This window comes from Diabrotica undecimpunctata, chromosome 9 (assembly GCF_040954645.1).
Source record: "Diabrotica undecimpunctata isolate CICGRU chromosome 9, icDiaUnde3, whole genome shotgun sequence".
NCBI lineage: Eukaryota > Metazoa > Arthropoda > Insecta > Coleoptera > Chrysomelidae > Diabrotica > Diabrotica undecimpunctata.
Window position 1 is genome coordinate 50,899,018 of NC_092811.1, and position 23,945 is coordinate 50,922,962.

A 23,945-nucleotide genomic window follows, 5' to 3' on the forward strand; every position below is an offset into this window, starting at 1 on the left:
GATATTTATTTTGAATTATTTGAATTTTACTGATTGCATATTTGATATTTGTCGTGAAAATTTAATACATTTGGGGAGAAATATTGTCGTGTTCTGAAACATATAGAGTGTTGTAAAATTTCACATTTGGCGGGGACAAAAACAGTAACGAAAAGAAACAACATGTCGACCACAAGGAGTCAAAGCAAAATGCAAGAAAGGAAGGAGGATAACAGAGAAGAGGAAACAATTATTGATGAAGGATCGGATAATGAAGGAAATACAAAATGGAGGAAAGAAAAGAAACAGGGATGCTGGAAAAATTATTAGCAATGATGCAAATACAGACACAAACAATAGAGAAAAACCAAATTGAAACATCAAAGAAAAAAGAAAATTGATAGAAATCAACAAGAAACAAAACAGACAATGGAAGAAAACCAACGGGAAACAAGGCTAGCAATAGAACAAAAATTAGAAGAAAATGATAGAAAAATGGAAAAGCGTTTTGACAAATATGAAAATGAGGTAAAAGTCTGTTTAGAAAAAGTCAGAGAAGAAACAGAGAGGAAACTAGAGATGCAGAGAGAAGAAATAGAAACTAAAATGAAAGATATTAAGACTGTACAGAAAAAAGAATTAGAACAGTTAGAAGAAAAATTTGAAATGGCGCTACAAGAAGACAGGAAGGAAATAGAAAGAAGATTAAAGCAAAATGAAAAACAAATGGCAGAAATTGAACTAAGAGGGGTAGAGAGAAAAGAAGTTATCATCCATGGAACAAGCGAGTCGAAAATACAATTTGGCGGGGATATTCGGAAAACACACCCAGTACCGTTTGTTAAAAATTTGAAAACCAAATTACAACATATTAGATATTTTGACGATTGCAAAGAAACAATTAGAAACCATTTGAAAGAAGGAGCAGCGTTATGGTATGAAAGCAAGGAAGATGAGTTTGAAAATTGGACAGATTTTGAAAATAAATTTCTCAACTATTTCTGGGGGAAAAATAAACAGAGAGAAATCAACCAAGAGCTACAGAATGGAAAATATCACGAAAAAATGGGAATATCTGAAGAAAGATATGCTTTGCAGATATATAACAATTCAAAATATCTAGAATACAAATATTCTACCGAACAGCTGGTAGAAATGATCAGCAGACATTTTGAGGAAACGTTGGAAGATCACGTGATTTTGAGAAACTATCAAGATATTGATAGTTTGTGCCAATTCCTTCAATTAAAAGAAGCGAAAAGAAAAGAAATGAGAAATAGAAGACAACATGACCAATATAATGGAGCGGAAAGAAGGTATTCATCAAATTATGACCAGAGAAACCGACATCCCAGATCAACAAACGAATATAGGCCGAGAAATTACAATAATTACAATAGACAACAAAATTACGATAACCGGAATGATACACAAAATAGAACAAATGAAAATCACAAAATCCTCCGAATAGGAATACGAACGAACAAAGGGACGATAGAAATAATCAGAGATTCCAACGACAAAACAGAAGAGAGATGAATCATGTAGCAATAGGAAACGACAGACAAATTTCTAATTCTAATCTAATATTTTTAGATGCATTTATAAAACATAAAGCGATTAAAATTGTGATTGATTCTGGATCGGAGATATCGCTAATCAATAAAAAACTAGTAAAAGAATTAAATTTGGACAGATTTGTGTATAAGATTCCTAGGGTTGATTTAGTGGGTGCAAACAATAAAAATTTGACGACAGTAAACGAAGGCTTGGGAGTACAGATAAGAGTGGGAAACAAATTCCATATTATGAAATGTGTGGTGATTGAAGATTTAAATCATGATATGATAGCGGGAATTGATGAATTGAGGAAAAAAGATATCACCATAAATTTTTCGGAAAATAAACTGGAAATCAGAGCAGAACCAGACAACACAGGAGAAGAAAAGCAAACAGATAGGAAAACAAATTCTGGAAGGATCAATGCACAGGAAAAACGCAAAGAAATCGATATGACTGTAGAGGATAAACCGAAAATACAAGAACAAGATCTAACAGAAAAGAAAAAGAGAAGGAAGAAAACGAAGAAGAGTTCGAAAAGAAAGCAGAAAAATAAGATGGAGACCAGAGAAAAACAGGAAATAGAAGGTACAGAAGAATTGTTGGCAACCGACGATAAAACAGAATGGAAGCAGGAAGAAAAAGAAGGTATCATCAGAGAAATGAAAGGAATAGAAACATGGTGCTCGGAATACCAAAGGGAATTAGAGGATAAAAAGAAAACAGAAGAAAAAATGGCACTGATGGACGAGAATCCAGAATTTTGTGAAGAAGTATTATGGACAGTGAACACATGTGAACAAAAGGTGGATGAAAGAAAAATAAATTGTGGAAAAAACATAGAGAAGGAAATAGAGAAGATTTTAGGAAACCATGGAGATTTTGTTAATAAAGTAAATCAAGTGGTTAAAAATTATGAACTTTCTTCTAAGGGAAAATACTTGGAAAAATTTAAAACGAAAATATATCCAATCCCGTATAAAGACAGGCAATATACGGGGTATTTTAACATTCACGACATTTGTCAGTATCATAAGTAGATTTTAATAACATAGTGAAATAATTTGATCCTAGAAAACTTTTGTCATTTGTCATTTTACATATCATAACAAATCCCCGCCAAAATGGCGGGGATTTGTTATGATATGTAAAATCAAGAAAAATATTGGTTTGTTTAAAATATTTCAAAGTTCAAAAAACATTAAAATAATTCAGATAAGTAGGATAATATCCAACAAACATTTCGGAGAAGGAAAGTTATTAAATCCTTGGATTTCCTGTACTAAACATAGTGTAAGCTTTGCATAAATTATCTCTTTGTTATACTTGAGTGACCCGCATAAGTTTAAGTGAAAGCCACAGACAATTGAACGGGGTTTTTCAAAATACATTAATGCAGTGATTAAAGACAATAGAAGGGATTATAGAAAGTGGTTTTTGTTAGTTTTTAAGAATTATAGAAAAATATTATTTGTAAATAAGTTTTAGGAAATTTATAAGTATAGGTAAAAATTTGTTTGTTATCGAAATGAAAAAATGGGGGAATTGTGACGAGTTGTGATTGGCGGAGATTGAAAAAGGTGGGATAAGTATGTAGGAGAAAGTTTAGCGAGATTGAGGAGAGAGAAAAGATAGAGTCAGTTGGTTTCAAAGTCTGTAAGAGGAACAGAGATTGTTCTCTGGCGGTTCCTGAAATGTAGCAAGCAGTAGTGTTGAATGTTAGTGAGTTTTTGTGGAGTTAGTGTATCTGACAGAAGCTGAAGCAGCAAAATATTGTAAGTCATATTTCTCTACTTATATTCCAAGAGTCACTGTTCAGGCCAACGAGAGATTCAGTTTATCGTAAAGAGAAGATATTCCAAGAGTCATTTTTCACTCGGGCCAACGAGAGATTCAGTTTATCGAGAGGAGAAAGGCTATCATAATTTGAATGATTTGTGCTTTTGAAGGAGATCATTAAGGACGATATACTTGCAACAATCTGTGTAAGAGTGCTGTTTACATAGGGAGCGGTTGAGAGGAGATAATATAGTCTACAAGGAACAAGGATTTGGACCACTCATCATCAGAGAGAGATATTTTTGTTTCTGCAGTTTTTTTCTTTTATTGATAACAAAATTTTTACACGTAATTGAGAAAGGATATAAATATTTTGATTAGGAGAGTTAGAATAGTGTGGGATTTTGAGATTTCAATTAATATTGTTTGCACCATTAATTTTGATTGTTCACGTACGGAGAACAAAATTTTGAGAATCCTTATATGAGATTTGTTTATTGAAAACTTTTGAGTGTGAATTATTTCATTATTTTTATTTCAATATATAGTGTTAGATCATATGTGTTTTTTATTATTCCGGTATTCTCTGGACCTTACCTTTCACATGTAATAGCATAGATATTGAAGCACGAATTTAACCCTGAGATAAAAGAATTAAAAATTGTGATAGAGTCATAATCATATCATTTAAATAATTTTAATTAATCAAAAAAATTAATTAGCTAATTATTGCTTGGCGCACCAAGACTTTAAATATCACAATAATATATATATATATATATATATATATATATATATATATATATATATATATATATATATATATATATATATATATATATATATATATATATATATATATATATATACAGCATTTGCTGGGTCAGCTAGTTTAAATATAAAATGCTCTGCATATTTAAACATTATTGAACACAAGTTTTTAATACCAAGTCATACACATATGGAGTGCGATACGGATCATAGTTTAATAGAAAAAAAGAAGAAAAAATTTAGTAGTCAAATGGAACATCCCCATGATTGGGCTCAACTAATTCGGCAAGTAGGGAGGAAACGTCAATTTTTAGTAACAGAAATGCAGCGCTCTGCGTTTCTTAATTTTGGTGGCTTATTTAATTCTGTATCAGTTAACCGCAAAACTGACACTCAAAATAACAAGATAAACTGGAGACAATTTCGTTGGTTGTAGTATAAAAAATCTAACCAGTTTTAATACAAGTTGGCCTTTGACAAAGAACTTTTTAAGACCGTAGATTTAGGAAAGAGGCAAAAGCAGATATAAATTTATTTCCCAAGAACGCATATAACAAGCCTGTGGCGATAACGATAGAAAAGAAAAAGCACCTGATGGAGTTACTGTCGTATATATTAGAAACACTGTGGGACTTTTAAAAAAAATCTACCCACAGTTAAAGACTTAGCTGATGTGCTCCCGGATTCATCAACTTCTGACGACGATTAAAAGTTTGAAGTATCTTTTAGCTAGATTTGTATGGATAAGTAATTTAGTAATTTATACTCGGATGGATGCACTGCTCAGAATCGGAATGCAGTTATGGCCAATGACCTTTTAAATTTCAGTATGTTACATAACATAACAATACATCAGAAATTTTTAGAAGTTGGGCATACACAGACGGAGGTGAATTCTGTGCATGTATGCATTGAGAGAAAATTAAAGAATAGAGAAATTAACTTTCCAAGTGATTACATATATATCACAAAAGAAGCTAGAAAGCTTCCAAACCCATATGAGGCTATTAATTGTGATTTCCGTTTTTTTAAGGATTATAGCAAAACTTTAAGATATTCTTCTATTCGTCCAGGACGAATAGTAAACTATCCTACTGTTATGGATATAAGATCTATTTTGTACAATCCGTTAGGACATATTAAGGTAAAACTTAATCATACGGAATCAAATTAGACTGATCTTCCTGTAGACCAAAAAATATCCCCACAATATCCAAATATCCTGCATTATTTACCGAACGATGTAAAATTTCCAAGGTAAAGTGGCAATATCTACAAGAACTAAAAAGTGTCATTCCATCAGACTGTCACTTTTTCTATGACAATTTGCCACATATTGTTTAGAATCATTAAAATCTTTTTATTATTTAAGTTTATCTGTTATAAAAAAGTTCTTTTTTATTTAATTTGTATTTATAATCATAATGCATAGAGTCCTATGTAACAAAATATTTTATTTCAAATTGTCCTAACTGGCTCACTAAATGTATAATGCAAGTAAATCAATTTTTGTTAACATTCACGTTTACGTAATAAAATTTAAGTAATTACGTATTTTTTTTATTCCTCCCTATATCAATATTTTAAAAATAAAATGATTTTTTCTTCCTCCTGTAAAACACCCTTTTTGTAGATAGGTCATATTGCCTGCTCACCGTCGATATTCCATATATTAGTAACGACAAAGAGAAGTTTTTATCCAATAAAAGTACATGTGAGAAAAGGTTACAATGAAAAACTTTAACCTTAATTTTCTCAGAATCTTTATTTTGTAGCATGGCACCTTCATTCACTCGTGTCATCAATTATTTAAGTTTTTTTCTTTCCTTGTCGTAAATGGGTTAACATCGGAATTTTTTAAGCAATTATACAAAACAACCATATCAACAACTTTCAATAATCATAAAGTCGCTTTTTAAAAGTAAAGCCAATGCTAACGCAATGATTATTAAAGATAATTCTAAAACCTCTGGACTAATACGGAAGATATTATTGAAAAGCAAATTGAGGACTTTTCAAACATTATCTTTCAAAACCTTCCGCAGATAGGCAACCTACGTCAACCAAATTACCACAGGAATTTCAAAAAGTTAACGTCTGCAAAAAGCAATTATGCAAACAACCATATAAGCAACTTTTAATAATCATAAATTCGCTTTTCAAAAGTAAAGCCAATGCTAACGCAATGATTATTAAAAATAATAATAAAACTCCTGGACACACACAGAATATATTATTGAAAAGCAAATTGGGGACTTTTCAAATATTATCTTCCAAAACCTTCCACAGATGGGCAACCTAGGTCAACCAAATTACCACAGGAATTTCAAAAAGTTAACGTCTACAAAAAGCAATTATGCAAACAACCATACAAGCAACCTTCAATAATCATATTTTTGAAAGGCAAACTGGTAACTTTTCAAGGTACCCTCTTCCAAAACCTTCCGCAGATAGGCAACCTAATTCAACCCAATTAACATAACCATATAAGCAATTTTCAATAATCATAAATTGGCTTTTCAAAAGTAAAGCCAATGCTAACGCAATGATTATTAAAAATAATAATAAAACTCCTGGACAAATACGGAAGATATTATTGAAAAGCAAATTGGGGACTTTTCAAAGATTATCTTCCAAAACCTTCCGCAGATGGGCAACCTAGGTCAACCAAATTACCACAGGAATTTCAAAAAGTTAACGTCTACAAAAAGCAATTATGCAAACAACCATACAAGCAACCTTCAATAATCATAATATTTTTGAAAGGCAAACTGGTAACTTTTCAAGGTACCCTCTTCCAAAACCTTCCGCAGATAGGCAACCTAATTCAACCCAATTAACATAACCATATAAGCAATTTTCAATAATCATAAATTGGCTTTTCAAAAGTAAAGCCAATGCTAACGCAATGATTATTAAAAATAATAATAAAACTCCTGGACAAATACGGAAGATATTATTGAAAAGCAAATTAGGGACTTATCCCTAAAGATTATCTTCCAAAACCTTCCGCAGATGGGCAACCTAGGTCAACCAAATTACCACAGGAATTTCAAAAAGTTAACGTCTACAAAAAGCAATTATGCAAACAACCATACAAGCAACCTTCAATAATCATATTTTTGAAAGGCAAACTGGTAACTTTTCAAGGTACCCTCTTCCAAAACCTTCCGCAGATAGGCAACCTAATTCAACCCAATTAACATAACCATATAAGCAATTTTCAATAATCATAAATTGGCTTTTCAAAAGTAAAGTCAATGCTAACGCAATGATTATTAAAAATAATTCTAAAACTCCTGGACAAATACGGAAGATATTATTGAAAAACAAATTAGGGACTTATACCTAAAGATTATCTTCCAAAACCTTCCGCAGATGGGCAACCTAAGTCAACCAATTTAACACAAGAGTTTCAAAAATTTAAAGTCTAAAAGAAGCAACTAAGCAAAATAGCCATATAAGCAACTTTCAATAATCATAAATTGGCTTTTCAAAAGTAAAGCCAAGGCTAACATAATGATTATTAAAAATAATTCTAAAACTTGATAATGACATATTTTACTTCATATATTTGGAATGTTTAGTTGTAGTCTAAAGCATATTTTGCAATATACTATATAAAATAAAACAACATATTAAACGAGAAAATTATTATTTAATCCAATAACATTGGTTTATAAACGAATTCATATAGTTCCAATAGATAAGAATCTTCTGATAAATGTTTGTATTTTTGTTGGTACTTTCTCATTGATTCAATTATAACTACATTGTCACAAATTGTTTCCATCAATTCAGCGTTGATTAAAAAGCACTTCTTTCTTCTTAACTTGTTTTCAGTACAAAATTTCAAAGTTGAAAAGAAACAATACTGTTCATAAACATCCAGGCACAAGGCTTCCATTGATATTCTGAAACAAAGATTACAATAATTAGAAATATTTGGCATGTTATATGAAATATATAAACAAAAAAAACAATACTTTGTTATTCTACAAGAAAATAGAGTGTGGTCCAATTTCCAGCTACATGATGGTTCAAGCCTCAAAATGCATAAATGAACATTTTAATACCTTTATTCATGGTTAAAATCTAATCTCAGATGCAAAGTATGTGTGATGTGCACTGGTTGCTTTTTATACAATCAAAGAAATACAGCAGCTATTCACGTGATTTTACGACCGGCGCCGTTCAGATGTTGTAAACTAAGGAGATTAGTCAACGCGTGATATAAATTATTTAGGTCTGCAAAGTTAAATTAAAGTAATACCCTTAAATTGCTTTTAAATCATTTTAATTATTAAAAGCGCTTGTATCTGATATAAAGTTTTATGGTGAAAAATAATGAACAATGGGAACTTCTTCTTCTTCGGCCTTAAGTAATCCAACTACATAGGCAACGACATAGGCCACCCCCAAATCAATCCAGTGTTTTCTATTTTGCGCCACTTGCTTCCAGTTGTGTCCTCCGATCTTCTTAATGTCATAAGCCCATCTCATTTGTGGTCTTTCTCTGCTTCTTTTTCCTAACCATGGTCTCCATTGTTGTATTTCGTGGTTCCATCTTTTATCCTTCAATCGGGAATTATGGATTATTTGGTAGCATGTTCTCTTGCGTCTTTTACTTTGGTTTTGTCTATAAATCTCACCCCGAGCATTGATCTTTCCATCGCTCTTTGTGCCTTTACTATTTTATCCATATTTGACTTGGTGAGTGTCCACGTCTGTGAACCATACGTGAGTATAGGGAGCATACACTGATCGTAAATTCTGGTTTTCAAATATTGTTCTATTTTAGTGCTTTTTAAGATCCAACTCAGTTTTCCAAATCCTGCCCACGCAAACCTTATTCTTCTGGGAATTTCGGCAGTTTGATTTTCTTTGTTAACTTTCATTATCTGTCCCAGGTAGATGTATTCGCTTACTGTTTCTAAATTTATGTCGTTCAACGTTATTTCTCTAATGTTCGGTGTATTTGTCATTATTTTTGTTTTTTTCCAAGTTCATCTTAAGACCTACTTTTTCCAAAGATTGAAATAGTTGCATCATGGTCTGTAGTTCTTCGAAACTTGTTGCGAATATTACAATGTCATCAGCGTATCTTAAATGACTCAGTTGTCTTCCATTAACATTTACTCCCTTATCTGCCCAGTTAATGTCTTTGAACATGTCTTCCAGTCCAAGTGTGAATAGCTTTGACGCGATAACATCTCCCTGCCGAACTCCTCTGTTGATTGGTATAGCTTTGGTTTTCGCATCTATTTGTATTTTCATTATAGCTTTCTTGTAAATATTATGTATGAGCATTATGTATCAGGAGTCTATCCTGCACTTGTTCATAGCTCTCTCTCTATTGCCCAAAGTTCTATTGAGTCAAATGTCTTTTCATGATCAACGAAGCCAATGTATAAGTTTAAATGATATTCATTGGCTTTCTCTATTACCGTTCTGACTGTAAGAAGATGATCCACTGTACTGCAACCCTTTCGGAATCCTGATTGCTCTACCGGTTGATAGCTATCAAGCTTCGACGTTAACCTGTTTGTTATTACTACCATAAACAGTTTGTACATTTGAGACAGCAGAGAGATTGGCCTATAGTTCTTAAGATCTCCCCTGTCTCCTTTTTTGAAGAGAAGTAGTGTCAAACTTTCATTCCAATCATCTGGGACTTCTCCTCTGTGAAGACATTCGTTGAAAAACATTTTCAATTCTTCGAGAATATATACATCCATACAAAATTAAATTGGGACAAGAGTTAAATGAAGATTTTGATCGTCGTCTTGAATTTTGCGAATTAATGACACAATGCATCATTAACAATCCACAATTATTAAGCAATATTTGCTTTTCGGATGTATGCTCATTTTCATTAAATGGCTTGGTGAACAGACATAATTGTTGATACTGAACTGAGAATGACCCACACATTGTGTGTTAATTTCACAGACAGCATCCTCAAATATATATATATATATGGTGTGGTATCCGAAGTGATCACTGCTTCTTTATCACTGAAAACTTAAATGGTTGATCATATTATAACAATAGTAGAAAATAATAATAAACTATTTTTAAACGAAACTTTTTCGGCTAATAGGATAGGTAAAAAGTAAGATAAAATAAGATGATGGATTTGCCACCTAGGTCACTGGATTTAACACCTTTAGACTTCTTCTTATGGAAGTATTTAAAAATAAAAAATGTATGCTACTCAACTCGAATCTGTGGATGATTTACGACAAACAATAGAGGATGAATGCCGACAATTCAATTCAAACAGTGTTAAGAAATGTCAGAGAAAATTTTCAAAATAGATTTTACTATTGTATGTGAATGGCATTCATTTTGAACCATTATTGTAAAAATTTTTGGTGGTGAAATGTTCATTCTAAATGTTTGTAATAAAATTTTTACAAGAAATAAAATAACATATTTTTTTCAATCCAGTTATCTCGCTTTGTATTTATTTTTCTAATAAACTAATCACTTTAAGCTTCATGGTGGAATCACTTTACCCCTTTGGTCCCACTGTACTCGTCTAAGTACAGCAGCAAAAATGGTCTAGTAGTGACACATCTGGTAAAAAAGTGGTCCTCCACGTGTATGTCAGATTTTATTAGGAAGTGTTCTACTAGATTTTCACAAATTATACTCTAGGTGGCGCTCTTTTTCCTAATTTTTGCCGCAGTAATTATAAGCTAACCATATAAGCTTCCATATTTCTGTTGGATCATTGAAGTGTTTGTTATTTTGTGATTTTGATACTATTTATACTATTTACAATTGCTCTAATTGCGCATTGCAGTAAGATACTCTTACACATAATTCTCGAGAGGATAAAGCCCTTTTTACTACCTAACATTGCGGAGGAACAAGCTGGTTTCGTCCCCGGACGTGGTACTAGAGAACAAATTTTAAACGTACGGCAGATTGTAGAAAAATCCAGAGAATTCAACATGACAACATATTTGTGCTTCATAGATTATAGTAAAGCTTTCGATTTGGTCAACTGGAGCAAAATGTGGCAGGTTTTGTCTGAAATGGGAGTCCCCAATCATCTGATACTGCTAATTAAAAGCCTGTACAATAACAATTATGCCAGAGTTAGAATAAATGGGGAACTAACCGATAGTTTCAGGGTCACAAACGGCGTGAGACAAGGCTGCATACTAAGCCCAATTCTATTTAACATCTATGGTGAATGAATAATGCGGAAAGCTACTGAGGACTGGAACGGTGGCATCACCATTGGCGGGAAGAAGATTTGCAACTTGAGATATGCAGATGATACTACTATCCTCGCTAGTTCTGAAGCTGAATTGATTCACCTGCTACAACGGATAGAAGACGTAAGCTTAACGATGGGCCTTAAAATAAACAGAGATAAAACGAGAATCATGATAATTGACAGAGCTAACAACAATCAAAATCATCTGGTCATGATAAACAATATCGCCGTTGTAAATAAATTTGTGTATCTGGGCTCATTAATAACCAACAAAGGAGGCGGTACCGAAGAAATAAAGCGGCGGTCAGCCATCGCAAAAAGCGCTATGGCAAAATTAACAAAAATTTGGAAAAGCCATGAAATAACTAGCGATACAAAAATGAGACTAGTAAGAAGTCTAGTTTTTCCAGTTTTTACTTATGCGTCGGAATTCTGGACCCTTACTGAGAAAGACAAAAAGAACATAGATGTATTTGAGATGTACTGCTGGAGACGAATGCTGAGAATACCATGGGTGGCCCGAAGAACAAATGAATCCATACTGGACCAGCTAAACATAAAGAAAAGACTAGGAACACAAATATCAGAACAAATAATAAGCTATTTTGGACATGTGCTTCGAAAAAATGGTCATGAAAAACTTACCATCCAGGGAAAAGTAGAAGGCAAAAGAAATAGAGGTAGATCTCCCACACGATACACGGACCATATTGTTGCTACCATTGGCCCTCCATTGTCAGAATGTGCTAGAATGGCATAAGATAGAAAAACGTGTAGGAAAATTGGGAAATTTAGCTAATAGCTTCATGATATCACGATACCTGCATCAGGTTAACGACTAAGAAGAAGAAGATACTATTTATCTTTTTTTTAACTTTTATTGTTGTAAGGGTAAGTACTAGTAATGTTTATTCAGTATAAGATTTTTTTTACTATTGTTTTTATGTTACAAAATAGACCTGTACTGATCTGAGTACAGTGGGTTTGGATGAGATCAAAATGATTATTTGGTTTTTTATTGTTTCAGGTTTAATATTGGTATTGGAATGGATTTTCAAGAATTGCCGCCTATTGGTACCATTGGGTTTTATGGAAAACGTTATAGAACTCTTGCTTTAGCTTCAGATGACCTAGTGAGTTCCACTCATAAAGATTTATCGGTGGTAGTTATTCCTACTGAGAGACTATCAAACTGACAATGAGGACATAGATGAGGATAGTCTTCAGACTCAAAGCTTTCCGAATGACGTTCCCGGTGAAATAGAGGTTCATTACATAAGTGATGATTCTGATAACGACGAAGACTATCTTCCTCTTGCCATAAGAAGAGAAAATTTGGTGAAGAGTCAAAATAAAACCAAGAAATCTGACTGGACAGAAGAAATTACTGATATTAGTATGACATCTACAACAGGTTACGAAGGTCATCTGGATAATATGAAAGAACAAATCCGAGGTAAATTTCCTATAGAAATATTCGAGACATTTTTCGACAATGAAATTATTAAATATATTACACAGCAGACAAATTTACATGCCGCTCAAAATAATCATCAATTTCATGTAACTCAGGAAGAGATAATGATATTTCTGGCTATTTTACTTTTTACTGGATACCATAGATTGCCACGAGAGCGCAACTATTGGTGTTTAGATGAAGATCTACAGGTTCCCCTCGTGACTAATACAATTTCAAGGAACCGTTTGCAAGAAATTAAAAAATACCTACGTTTGGCTGATAATTCGCAAATTAATACAAGGGACAGAATGTATAAAGTGAGGCCTCTCATGAACAAACTAAATAAAAAATTTTAACAATTTGGCATATTTCACAAAGACTTATCAATTGAAGCGATGATAAAGTATTTTGGGCATCACTCATCTAAACAGTTCATAAGGGGAAAGCCAGTAAGATTTGGGTACAAGGACTGGATGCTTTGTAGTACAACTGGTTATTGCTACAATTTTGACACATTATATTGTGGAGCATAAGTGGATAAATCAAAAGTCGCGACGTTGCCTTTAGGATTACAAGTTGTCCTAAAAATGCTTAATGTCGTTGATGTGCCTACTGACCATGAAGTATGTTTTGACAATTATTTACTAGTTACAATTTGATGGAAACTTTAAAAGAGAAGGGCTTTAGGGCAACAGTCACAGCAAGAGAAAATTGTATAAAAAATGTCTTTTGTTACCTTCCGCTGTAATGAAAAAGAAGAATCGTGGATATTTCGAATATCGCTTTGACAAAACAAGTCTGCTACTTTTTGTGAAATGGAAGGACAACATTGTGGTAACAATGGCATCAAATTACGATAGTATTGAATCACTTTCAAAAGTGAATCGTTGATGTGCTGCTGAAAAACGAAAAATTGATGTATCCCAACCAAAACTTTTCTCATCATACAATGCTTCAATGGGCGGTGTTGATCTCTTTGACCAATCGGTTAATAACTACCGAGTCAGTATACAAGGTAAAAAATGGTGGTGGCCCATTTTTATCCACATGCTCAACTCAGCTCTTGTTAACTCGTGGAGGTTACAAATATTTGCTGAAAATAAAGAAATGGATGTTTTGGCTTTTCAACGAGATGTAGTGCGTCATTATTTAAGAAGTTTTGGGAAATCTACTTATTCTAGAAAACAACTAGCAGGATCTGTACCAATTAGTCTAAAAATTAAATGGAAGTGGTAATTTTCCATAGAAAATAGACAAACAATTTCAAGCCATCAGAGAGTACGTTGGATTTGTATGAAGTGTGAAGTTACTCTATGTATTGAACGTGATTGTTTTGTACAATTTCATACTAGTTAGATTATAATACAGGATATACTCAAGTATGTACCTATATTGTAAGAAAATAAAATATTTTCATTTTTACACAATGTTTTATATTTTTGACTCCTGATCAGCTCATTGAACTTGTATGGAGTACACCTACTTTTTGCTAAAAATTTGTTTATGTCAAATAACAATGAATTGTTACTATTTAACCCAGATTCAAAACAAGGACATTCCCATCAAAAAAATCTTGTATTATCGAAAAAAAATGTCGTGGGATCAAATTGATTTGATCAAAGGAGGAAATAATTTAAAAAAAAATAAGGGATGATATGGGGGTGAGGGGTGCTTTTCCCAGCAAGCTTACATATGGCATAATGTCTCCCCCTTCAAATATTAATTGACATGTTTTTACGCTTATCCTAAAAATTAGAAGTTCAAAAGTTTGTTAAGGATAAGTTATATCTGAAATGGATAGTTTTATCTGAAAAGCACTGTATAAAATATATATGCATAAAATACAAACAAGAAAGAAAAAATGCCGAATATTAGTTGGTACCGATTTGAAGAAATGAGTTTTTCATCTTAAGCAGACCAGAAAAAATCTGTTTTTTGCATGTTCTGTAACAATAAATCAAAAACCGTAACTACTAGGGATTGTAACATTTTGTATTATAATTAAATATGAAATGTTTGTAAAAGATGTAATTTGGCTAAGAGCTATACTGTCCTCCTAACCTAAAACAGTGTATCTCGAAAAAGACAGTTTTAAGGAATGTGCATTTTAGTAAATCCACAAACTTCACTCATTATTTCCTTCCATTTACATTTTTAAAAGTGGTTATAATCAAGTTCAAGTGTATATTTTATAATTATATTGTAGTAGTTTAAAAATTATTGTAGTTATATATTTTTATGAGATATGTCTATTTGGATAAGGATCAGCCTTAAAAGTAAAAGACATCTCAAAATGTAAGGTTACCATTTTTCTAACTTGAAATGTTAATTTCTCTATTCCTTTTTTTGCAAATAAAACCACAATTATTACTAATAAAAAATAAACAAATATTTGAAGTTTCCGTTATCAAAACTGAATTTACTTTTACAAAACTAGAATTCAATCTAATGGGTGTTAAAAACAAGCTCGTATGTCTGTACTAATTTCATACTAAATTTGGTCTCTCTCTGTTAGCAGAACAACCCCATACTGTTTTTTCACACTAATTATGATGCTTATAATCAAGCAGAATGATATATACTCTAATTTGATACAGATTAGAACTAGTGTCTTAAGCGGACTGGCCAAAGAGAAAGGGGAAAGAACCTCTTCCTCACAAGGCCAGCAACCATAAAAATGAAAGGAGAGGCAAACGATAACTTCTGTAGAGTTCAAACTTCATAGAGACAAAGGCCCAATAAAGATAACTCCACCAAGGGTCTGGGGGGAAAGACACTCAAAGAGGAAACAATGATAAAGTTCATCCAGATAAATCTTCAACATGTCAAGGCTGCTTCATATACCATTGACAAAGAATTCACAAATGAAGCTACAGTTGTAGCACAAATCTAGGAACCTTGGGTCGTCAGTTGCTTTAGCTCATTCAGATTCAATCCCGAAAAGTCCAACTAATGTCTCCAAAATACTGTCCTCTTTCAGTGGTTCATGGTGGTAATAAAATAAAAGCCAAATATTATGGCATTGAAGCACAAATTAGTCCAACTTTTCAAGTATTACCATTCAAACATAACTTAGTTACTGAAAAAACTGTAAATGCCAATATTTTACCATCTTAGATTTGCCTAGTGGATAGCACCAGATAGAAACAAATGTGGGTCGAATAAAAGATAATTTTTCATACAGGATATCAATATTAATTTCCCAGAATATCTTTCAGATTAAGGAATGCTCATGTAATATTTTAGTATGTAATAGATAATATTGTTTGAGATTCAAAATGAAAAATTTTTAGTTTATTTATTTTATTAATAGATAGGAATACCCCCATTACAAAAAAAATATGTTGACATACAGTATAAAAATCAATCGCTGTAATTGCTTACAAACTAAGAGATATATATAACAAGATGAATTGAAATAAACAAAAAAGTACCTATAACTTCTTAAGCTCTTTTTATTCGGTTTTTAAATGAAGCCAAGGAGACAACAAATATTTCTAAATTGTTCCTATTTATAATTTACAGTGTTCGCTCAATGGGTGAGTGCATACCATAATTTGTACTGTGAAAAGGTATATAAAACAGATCAACATATCCGAGACTTCTGGAGGGAACAGATAAACTAATAGATTGGAGAAGTTCAGCACAATAAATTAAACCATTTAATAATTTAAACATAAATACTATATCAGAGTTATCTCGTTGAGTTTTTAATAAATTCATGTTGAGTGTTCACAACTGTCAAGTAAACGTCAAATCAAAAGGCGGATATTTTGAAGCTCTTAAAAAAATATAACAATTTTAAAGGTTTTTTCTTCACTTTTACGGTATCACTTGTAGTGGTAAAGACACATTAAACTAGTGGTCTGTAAGAAAGTGTATATTTCGTGTGTAGGAAGTAAAATCTCTAAAAAAATCGACGGATGGAAGAAATTCCACCGAAGCCTCTAGATAGAGGGAAATTTTATATAGAATTAGGAGAAGATAGGATGATAGAATTTGAAGAATTAAAAAAAAAACATTAGGGTAAATGATAAGGTAACAAACAAAAAAAGCCAAACAACTAGCACTAACGAGGTAAGTAACCAATTTGATTTTAATAACGATGCAACTTTGACCCAATTTAATAAAATAGATAGATCAGATAATCCAAATTTAAATAAAGTTATAAATTTAATATTAAACAATAGATATAAATTAGGAGATAATGCACCACATATAGTATATATAGAAAATAAAAACGGTAATATCGGCAAATTACACAAGATATGCACGGCCCGATTAATTTTATGTTCAGTACCTGAAATTGAAAATAATATCACACAAATTACGGTAGTTGGTAGGAATAAAATTAAGGTAGAACTCAATAATTTTACTAGTGCTAATAAATTAATTGGATCTGAAAATTTAAAGGCAAAACAATATGAGGCATATATTCAAACGTTTTTTACTCAAAGGAAATGAGTTATAAAATTTGTAGATAAAGAAATAGAAGAGGATGATTTGTTATCATTGATTCAACCTAGGTTTCGAATGAGGTTTGAGGTCTTACATGTAAAAAGAATAATGCGGAAAGTGGTACAAGAAAATGGATATACTATCTTCGTAAAAACAGGAACTGTAATAGTAACTTTTAAAGGTCAGTCTACACCTACAAACGTAGTAATAGAAAAAATGATATACGAGGTTGAAAATTACACACCCAGAATGTTCCAATGTTTAAAGTGCTTGAGATTTGGGCATATATGTGCTCAATGTAGGGGAAAAGATAGGTGTAAAAGATGCGGCGAAGAACATATTAAATCAAATTGTTCCAATCCGAACAATTTATTTTGTGTATTGTGCAAAGGAAAACATAGCCCTACTGACAAGGAAGCAAATTGTACGGAAAGGGAAAAAACTAAAGTATATTAAAAAGATTATAAATACTGATATGTAACATATTACGAAGCTAATAATAAATATAGAAAATATTATTCAACAGTAAGTAAAATACAAGAAAGTACTTCCAATAAATATACAATCTATAAACAAAAATGATCAAGTAGTAACATAGACAAAGAAATAATGGAAACACACAGAAAAATCTTGCGAACTTGGACAGTCCATAGTAAAGTAGCTATTGAATTAAGTAGATAGCTGCAGAAGAGTTTGCTGTGGAATGATGAATGTGGAATAATGAAAAAACGAGTAACTATTTTAAAATTGGCGAATTGATTTAGTGTCCGCAGTCATATCAACACAAACAAACAAGAACAATGTTGAGTGTCTGTAAAATATCTGCATTATCATGATTAATAATGCATATATTTAATTTATATGCACAATATCTTAACATTTTGTTCTGCAATCTCTCCAATGTAGTAGAATGAACTTGGTATTGTGGAGAATACAACAGATGCATATTTCACTTTAGATACAACCAAAGCATAATAAACCGTTCTTAAAGCCCAAACAGAAAGTCTCAAACGTTTGCGAATGATAAAGCCTAAAGATTTTAATGAATTAATTGTTACATAATTTATATGTTGTACAAAACACAACTGTTCATGTGACTCTGTGACTCTTAAGTCTTTTATTGTTTTGACATAAGACAATTAATTATCATTAATTGTATAAGAAGTATCATATTTTTTAAAACCTCTTAGCAGCAGTTAGCAACATTTAAATGCAAAATATTATTCTCACACCAAATAATCAACCTGTTTAAATCTTCTGGAGAAAAATTTATGTAATCATTTAAATGACCGGATTTAAATAATTTCAAATCATCTGCAAACATCAGGAAATCATAGTTTCTAAAACATTCTGATATATTGTTCACAAACATATTAAATCACAAGGGTGAACAGATATTTACAAGTGTTTTAAGTTGTAATATTGATTTTATATTGCTGAAAAAAAGTTACACAAGAAGAGTTGGAACAATTTTAAAATAAAGTAATTTTTAGGCAGTGATGATAGTTTATATGATAAGAATTGTGAATTGGAAGAAAGTAGTGGTGACTCTGATGATAGTGACAATGCAACTGTAAGTGAAATACATAAAAAAAATGATTAGTGTATTGTTGCTTAGAACTATTTTGGAATACTGTTCAGTTATTTGGTCGCCCTATTTTCAGAACAATATTGATACCATAGAAAGAGTCCAGCATAAATTTTTAAGATATTGTGCTTACCACATCCACACTACTATTGAAAATCATGATTACTCCTGTATTGAACAACAATTATCTTTACCCTCACTCAAGAACCGTCATGATATAATAAATCATATATGGTTTTATTGATTGTCCAAACCTGTTAAGCCAGAATAACTTTAATGCTCCCCATCAAGCTCTATGTTACCGCAATTTTTTTAATATTCCTTTCCACAGAACAAAATGTTCGCGATTTTGATATTTTCAATATAACTGTAACTCAAAGATTTTTAGTCTCATTTTTTTTAAACTTTTTAATATGGTTTTTATATTGTAAGTAAATTCAAGTTTTGAATCCTAACTGTGATAATGTATATTGTAATTTAAATTGTTAATGGGGTTATCCCGTGTATTAAATAAATAATAAATTTATATGTCTAAAATGATCAAAACGTGCAGTAAAATACAAGAGCCAATTCCCTGTACAAGAACAGAAAATAAAGTTGGAGTCAGTTGTGTAGAATCAAAAAATAGTTTTAACTCAGATTCAGCTTATTATATATTATATAGTCAGATAATCTTAATATGGATAAACTTTTAAATTTACATTTAATCAAGTCTAAGATGCTACTATCAGAAAACACCTAACACTAACTACACTGTTATTTGTCTTTTACCATGAACTACACCAAACTATCTACCATGTTTATCACTATGTTATAGGTTACTTATTAGGGAATCAAATGAATACTTGGAACAAAAAATAATTTATGGTATTGTTGATGAAAAAATTACACTACATGGCTGCTGATGGAAAGGAGTTGTCATTGACTCCAACGATTTGGATATGTGTAGATAAAAAGCTCTCATTGTGAGACTATTGGAGCAATAACCTTTGCTTCAAAAATGTCATTAGTACACAATGGGGAATGAGCAGAAACATATATGAATATATTCTCCATTTTCTTTATGCTACTGAAAATCAGAACTATGACAAAGATGACAAGTTAAGCAAAATAAGTGCATTGATAACAGTAATGAGTACAAAATTCCAAATATGGTGTGTTCCACAAGTATGTCCCCAGTAAACAACACAAAAATTGACAAAGATTATTGAAACTATGTGCTGCTGGTGGATATACTTATGCAATAAAATTGTATAGAGGAAAAATTAGTCAACCAGGGAATACAAGTGTTGTAACAGATGTGGTGTTGCAACTTATGGCACTGATATTAAATAGAGGTAGAACATTAGTGACAAGCAATTTTTACACAAAATTACTTTATCTCAGCAAATAAATGCAGTAGGTAAATTCTTATTTAATCGGAACTCTATGTTCCAAAAGGAAATTTAATCTCACATGTGGTTTCTGCTATATTAAAAAAAGGTGAAATGAAAACAATGCAGAGCAGTACAAACATAATTGTAGATAAGTGGAATGATAAAAGAGATGTATTGTTTTTGAGTAGTAAAGATGTACCGTAATTTCGGGTAACTTTGGCCCGCCAGGGTGACTTTGGCTCATTTTGGGAAAAAGATATTTTAGTAACTAGTGTGTATATACAATATATTATCATGTAAATTTCATTATACCTCACCATCAGTACCATATTAACTTTAGGAAAATTTTAATAAATCACGCTAATACTGGTTATAATAAGAAAAAAATGAATTTTTAAAATATAGACATTTTACGTAAGATTTCTTGACTGTAAAAATTGGTTGGCAACCAATAATACTTCCAAGAGTAAGATTAATTGCATAGCTGCACATTTAATATATGTGAATTCTTACCCGCCTGGCGTCAGTATTTCAGTCTAAACGTAGATGCTAATAAGGTTGGTTGTTATTTGCAAAGTGGTACAGAATTTAACAGTTTTCAGGTGACTTTGGCCCAGTTTGTTGAATGTTGGATTTTGGTTATTCGTTGGTTCTATATTTAAATTGAAGTAAGTAAATGCTGATTCTTAATTTGAATTTAGCCTTGTAACAACTGCAGAGTTTGTTAACTGTATAGAACTAACGACTTTTTTTTAGATGCCCTCAAATTACAAACGTGTTGCTGGTAGTAGAAATTATGGAAATTGCACGGCAAACACTGTAGAAAGAGCTCTAGAAGCTATCAGAAATGGAGTCCTATCTCAAAGAAAAGCTGCAATAGAATTCGGAGTGCCAATAAGTACTTTAAAACTTGGAAAAATTGAAGTTTGTAGCAATGGCCCGAAGTCAACGTAAGAAAATCCTACCACCTGGGTAATATTGATTTCACATAGCCATTGGAACTTGGACATAACCGATATTTCTTTCCAGATTTAAAAACAAGCTTGTAAATTGTTTTGTTGTTCATTTTTTGTTTAAAAATGATGTTCTTTGTAAACCGAGGGTCCTATGTAGAGTTTCATTTTAGTTTTAGTTTTTTTTGTTTGAAATTTAAATAAATATTTTTTTAACTAATAAAATGTTTATTTATTATTCATCTTGTAGGGTGACTTAAGCCCAAACACTAATAATCACAGAGAATTAATGTAAAATGTAGCTTGAGACAAAGTCACCCAACACCAGTGGGTGACTTTGCACACCACATTTTTATTTTTTTTTGTAATAAAGTAAGCGTTTCGTTGTGTTTTAGTGTAATTTTTGTAAAAAAGTAGTTAAAGACTCAAATACAAATAAATTAAGAAATATACTTTTATGTATTTAGAATACTGAAATCTGTATTAAAACTTCGAAAGTGAGTCAAAGTCACCCGAAATTACGGTATGAGAAATGTAAGATGTAAATACTTCAATAGTCACTATTTAAAAAGTATCCACTATAATAAAATATAACAAAACGAAATGCTTTATTGATGTGTCAGACTAGAAAGAAGCATATGCACTTACAATTCAGAAACATTTTAATATTTGCACAAAAACCAAATATATTATCTTTTTATTTCTAGGAATTAAGTGATATTGAAAAATTATTTTTGAGTTGTTAACAAACACAGCAGTTATAAACACCTATCTACTTTTCACAGAAGTGACTAAGGGGAAAATGTACATAACTCGGTTTTGTGAACAACTGGTAATGGCATTACTTGAGTTGGATATGAATGCCAACAGACCAGGAGAAAAAGAATTAGACCAATACCTCACAGACTTAAAAAAACATGAGAGATCGTTCATCATGTTACAGGAACATTGCCATGAAATACAGACATGCACAGTCCATAACAGATGCTAAAATCCACAATGTGCAAACCATCTAATGAAGTTATGAAGTATATGTCACAAATGTTTTTTGCAATCAAGTTTGCAACTTAGGTTGCAACTTAAAGTTGCAAACTTGATTGCAAAAATTGATTGATGGTACTCTAAAAAAGTACTGTGTCCAAATGTGATGCACATTTGAACACAGTAGATCTCGTGTACCAAAGATGGATACACAATAAATGTAATTGAAATAAAGATTGATTTTCCTAAAAAATTATTTAATTTAGCCTACATCTATCAATAAAACAATTTTTGAAATACAAGTATCTGGTCCAGCACTCAGCAGTAAAAGTTTAGTATATTAACCTGATTGTTAAAGTGTTGAGTCAGCTAAAGACAGAACATCATTGACAGTGTGTAACTAGGAACAATGTGTTACTAAGGAGTAACTTCATGAAGGAGCAACAAGTGATGCTACTTCTTAACTAGTATGATACATTAAATGAAAATCAGACAACACAAATCTTATAAAAAAACAAACTATTATATTTTCTAGTCTACAGAATTGGGAACCAAAGAATATAGACGCTTATAGCGTCTATATTCTTTGTGGGAACTAACAAATTTAAACGGGTAATGAATTGCATTAAACTATTTTCACAATATAAGAATTAAAGAAAAGATGTTTGATGACTAACAATAGAAAAAGTAAAAAAATATTCTGCGGTATCTACCTCAGACAAAATTTCTTGGATAAAGATGTCCTGATTAAGGTCTAATTAAAGCTCTAGACTCGACTTCCAAAAGTATTATCTATGGATAATTATGTATGGGCAACTGACCAAAAGTATAAAAATTTTTAATTTACAAAAAAATCAAATGTATTATACCGAAATTTAAACAATGGATCAATGTATTGTGTTTTACTTACTATTTAACTTACACAGGATATTTTTCCACTGATAACTCGTTTTCTTAAAGGACTCATAAAAGATAGACAGCAGCTGTATTTATTGATTTTTAAGGTGCATCTGAGACGATTAGTTCTCACAATTACCGAATTAAAGTAATGAATTATTATTGAAAACCATACCACACTTCCAAAAATTAATGGTGGACTGTGGAAACCATAACTGTTAATATCATTATTAAACTGTAAAATTGATTACTTACTTCCATTGTTTCAGCATAGATTCTTCACTGGAATTGAAAATAAATATGCAAATGTTTTAAAAGGAACACATTTTTTTTAATTAGTCGTATGAAGTATGAAATTAAAATGACGTGGCGTAGCTCCATATACGCAATCCTCTCATTTCTCAGCTGAGAAGATACTCATTACTCTGTTCTGTTTTCTCTGTTTCTTAGCTTCAGCATTGTGCTCTGCTCACCTCACCAGTCAACAACCAACCCAAACGGCCAAACAACAAAATAAAAAACAGTAACAATTGTTTTACTCTGTACCAAAAACCAAACCGGGCAAACCGCCAGCGGCCGGTCGATCGGGTCGATGTCGATAGCCGCCGGTGCCGGTATCCAACGTGCCCATGTGCCCAATCCAAACCCTTTTCGGACTAGCATTTCCGATATGCGCACGCATTGTTTCCGTACCACAGGTGTGTTCCGAATTTGGAAGGCAAAATTACAGTAGAACGGTAAAGTCGACTTTACACTACATGATTTATTAAGCGACTTCACACTATATGATTTATCATGTGATTTGTCATGTGATGTAATCATAAATTAAATTTACATCTTTATACTGAGTGATTTGTCATATGCATAAGAACTGTCACGCGGCTCGTCATAGGTTGTCACAGGAGAATAG

The 23,945-nt window shown here is 31.8% G+C and overlaps 1 long non-coding RNA gene across 1 annotated transcript; it reads right to left on the reverse strand.

Moving 5' to 3' along the window:
* Positions 1 to 7,727: 7,727 nt before the first annotated feature.
* Positions 7,728 to 23,649, reverse strand: LOC140449527 (uncharacterized). The gene is made up of 2 exons (XR_011951819.1): positions 23,291 to 23,649; positions 7,728 to 8,003 (listed from the first exon to the last, which is right to left on the reverse strand). It is a non-coding gene; the product is annotated as an uncharacterized lncRNA (long non-coding RNA).
* Positions 23,650 to 23,945: the final 296 nt, after the last annotated feature.